Source organism: Antechinus flavipes, chromosome 2, assembly GCF_016432865.1.
Source record: "Antechinus flavipes isolate AdamAnt ecotype Samford, QLD, Australia chromosome 2, AdamAnt_v2, whole genome shotgun sequence".
Lineage (NCBI taxonomy): Eukaryota > Metazoa > Chordata > Mammalia > Dasyuromorphia > Dasyuridae > Antechinus > Antechinus flavipes.
This window is the reverse complement of record NC_067399.1, coordinates 337,598,114-337,602,124: the sequence shown is the minus strand read 5'-3', so window position 1 is coordinate 337,602,124 and position 4,011 is coordinate 337,598,114. Positions and strand designations below refer to the sequence as shown.

The following is a 4,011-nucleotide window of genomic DNA, read 5'->3' as shown; positions in this document are numbered from 1 at the left end:
GACTCATTCAGGTGATTCAATATATAACTCCAAAAGAATACCAACATCTTTGGGATAGGATGGCTTCTAAAAAGTAGGCTAAATAAATCCCTAAAGATCAGACAATAGAAAAGATTCTCCTGCTGCTTTTCCCAGATCCTAGAGAGGTAAAAGGTGAAAAATCACTTTCCTGGTCATTGAACTAACTTTTTGTTTCAACCCCTTACCCCCCAGTCAAGGATTGCCTAATGCTAGTTCTAGTAAAGAGATACCCAGCCATATCTTTCTATGTAGAAAGACCTAAAAATCAACTAACAGTTATTTTTTCAATTCAATTTTGTTTTATTTTCAGTCTAAAAGTAAGGAACACTACAAATTTTCATCTCATTCTTGCTCAGGGCCCATGTGAATCTCTGTATTATTCTAATTTTAGTGTATGTGCTTCTGAAATCAGTACCAGTGAGTAATTATTAAGCACTTACTCTATTTCAGCTAGTATGACAAAAAGGAGTTGATGATACAAAGACAAAATGAAAAAGTCCCTGCCTTCAAAAAGTTTGCAATTAATAAAATTCAATATTTGTTATTTATTTATATAAATGCAAGCAAAATATACACAAAATTCGGCAATTTTGCAAAATGTGATGGGAGACACTAGTAATTAAGGGATCAAGAAAGACAGAAGGAGGTGGTATTGAACTAAGCTTTGAAGAAAATTAAGGGGTACCACAGAAGAGAGAGTATATCATAGGATGAAAGGGAAAAAAAAAACACAAAGGAATGGTGATAGGAGATAGAATGGAACACAAAGTCAAGGAAACTAGGTTTGAATCCTAACTAGGTATGTGATGCTAGGGAAATCATTTGATTCTCTCAAAGCCTCATTTTCTTCATCTGTAAAATAGGGGCAATAAGAGTGTCTATCTCAGACTTTTTCCATTTTAACTTTATCAAAGGCCAATTTGACCAGACAGAACAGTGTGTGAAATAGTGTGTATAATATGTCTGAAAAAAAAATTTTTATCCAGGTTCTAAGGGGCTTTAAATTCTCAAAGGAAGAATTTGTATTTGATCCCAGAACTAATGTGGAACTCCTGGGGTTTAATGAATGGGGGAGGGAATGATTATACCTGTGTTTTATTATTTTGGCAGATATATGGTAGAGGATGATCTAAGTGCAAAGAGATTTGGCAGAAGAAATCACTTAGGAGACTATTGCACAAATCCAGGCAATAGATTCTGGAAGTTTGAATTGGGATAGAGAGGAAGGAGTAAATGAGGGAATCTCAGTTGCATGGATCCACATCAAGCCTGATTCTCTCATTCTGTTTGGTGACAGGAACAACTCAATGAAATGAAATATTTATAGTAAAGCAAATCAGACTGTGAATCATGATCAAGTCAAGAGATACTGGAGAGTTCAGGGAATTACCTCCTATGCTAAAGTACTTGCTTAGTAACATTGCTTGATATTTAAATGGCACTTTAAAGTTTAGAGAGCATTTTGCATACTACATCCCCTAATCTAAGCCTCACAACAACACTGAGAGATAGATATTTTAGGAATTATTGTCCCATTTTATAGATGAAAAATAAACAAAGAAGTGAGATTTAGAGAGGTCCCAAGTCATTTATTCATTCATTCATTCAACAAGCATCTATTATTCACATACAATATACCTGCACTGAATTCAGTGTAGAGATATAAAGATAAAAAATAAAACAGTCCTTGACTTCATGGAGTTCACATTCTGTTATGGGACACAATATGTACACATATTGGTAAACATAAAAATATATATAATAATAGAGAGGGAAAAGCACCAGCAAATGGAGACATATGAAAAGATCTCATGTAAGAAATAATAAATTGAACAGAGCTCTGAAAACTATGAAACAGAATGGAGAAAGGAGTAAATTGCAAGCATGGGAAATTACATGTACAAAGGAATAGAGACAGAAGATAAAACATCAGATTTAAGAAACTGCAAAAACATTTGTTTGGATGAAACATAGAATTTGTAAAGCAAAGGAATGTGTACTAAGCCCAGAAGAGTATTCTGCAAAACCTATCTTCTTAAACTGTAGACTGCAACCCCATATAGGATCTCATAAATGAATATGTGGGTGGTGAAATTATGATTTATTATCAATAAATGTTTGATTTGTATGCCTATTTTGTATACTTGGGGTCACATAAAAATTTCTTGGGTGAAAAGGGTCACTAATGGAAAAAATTTAAAAAGCCCTGCTATGAAGGGTTTTAAGTGTCAAATAGAGAAGTTTTCATTTTATCCTATTTGCAATATGGAACCACTGAACTTTTTGTTTAGGAGAGTGACATAGTCAGACCTTCCTATGATTTAGGGATTTCACCTTGGCAGCCGTTGGGAGAGAGGAGAGAATTCTGATGTATGGAAACTAATTAGGAGGCTTTTGTGACAGTTCAGGGAAAAATTGACTGAGAGTGGTGGTCATGTCAATGAAGGGAAGGGAGGGAATGAATAGGAGTGTTGTTATGAAAGTAGAATTGAAAAGACTTTATGACTAACTGGATATAGGACTGGGGTTAAAAGATGATGGTGACTTAAAGGTTGTGAACCTAATTGATTAGAAAGATGAGAGAGATAGAGAAAGAGCAAGAACCAAAGAAAGACAGTGAGAGAGACAATCAGAAACAAAGACAGAGAGAGAGAGACAGGGACAAAGAGACAGACAGAGAATTAGGAACAAATAAACAGAAAGACAGAGAGAAGAGAGAGACAGAGACAGACAGAGACAGACAGAGACAGAGAAAGAGACACAGAGAGAAGTTTGAAAGAGGCTTGGATTTGGATGAAAATAAATAAATTATGTTTTAGATATAATGAGCTGAAGATATCTTGCAGATGGAAATATCTATTAGGAATTGCTAATATGGGGCTTGACTTTAGAAGATAAATTATCACTGAATATGTAGATCTGAGAGTCATCAATAATGAAATATTCATTGAATCCATAGAAGCCAATGAGATCACCAAGAGGAAGGATATAGAGGAAGAGGTCTAATGACTTACCCATTGTCACAAAATTAGTCAAATGTCAGAGATGAAAATCAAACTCAGGCCTTCTTTACTCTATATAAGACCTTGAGAGATAAGGGAAGGGAGATAAAAAGGGTGAAAAGCTATTGAGATCTCTTCCTTCCCTAAAATAACCAGCGTTTGATTTTGTTTTTTGGAGCTTCTGACTTTTCTGCAAAATCTGTGACAGAAAAAAAAAAAAAAAACCTTCTAGGCTTTAAGATTAGTGAATAATGACAGAACCCACAACAGAGGTATCCAACTGAAACCAGAATGTGGAAGCAAAGAAAACCTCTGAAATACTACACTAGCTCTTAACGCTTCATGTCCAAAATCAAGCATAGTATCTTCCACAAAAAGCTATTCCTTTTTTTTACTTCCTTATTTCAGGGAAGTCACCATCCATCTGATGTATGGTTAAAATCATTAAGTTATCATTGGCTCTTTCCTCTTCTAAGGCCTCTTGTTTCCAAGAAGTTACCAAATTCTGTCAATTCTACCTCTCTCCATACCTTGTCCTTAGACTATTGAAGTAATCTCTTAAATTGTATTTTTTGGGGGGGTCTCTCCTTTATTCTTTCCTTCTAATCCTTTCTTCTCAAAGCTTATCTTCCTTATGTTTCATGTTTCCCCTCATTCCAAAATATTCTGATGGCTAACTACTGAATAAAGCCTTCTTCTCATTCCATTTCTCATATTCCCTTTTTTTAGTCAAAATGAATAACTTCTATTTACTGTCCCCTGTATGTGCTCACACATGTCCCCATGCACTTGCTCATGGTATCCCTAATTCTTAGATTTCTATTTCCTACTTTTTGCCTTTTGAATTCATCCTTTATTCTAAGGGTTCTTAACCTTTTTTTTTTGGATCATGGATGCATTTGGAAGTCTGATAAAGCTAAGGAATCCTCAAAATAATAATAATTTTTTTATTTTGTACTATTCTGTTTCTTTTCTATTTTAAATGTAA

The 4,011-nt window shown here is 34.5% G+C and overlaps 1 non-coding gene across 1 annotated transcript; it reads right to left on the bottom strand.

The window, feature by feature from the left end:
• Positions 1 to 334: 334 nt before the first annotated feature.
• Positions 335 to 436, bottom strand: LOC127552626 (U6 spliceosomal RNA). The gene has a single exon (XR_007951484.1). It is a non-coding gene; the product is annotated as a U6 spliceosomal RNA (small nuclear RNA).
• Positions 437 to 4,011: the final 3,575 nt, after the last annotated feature.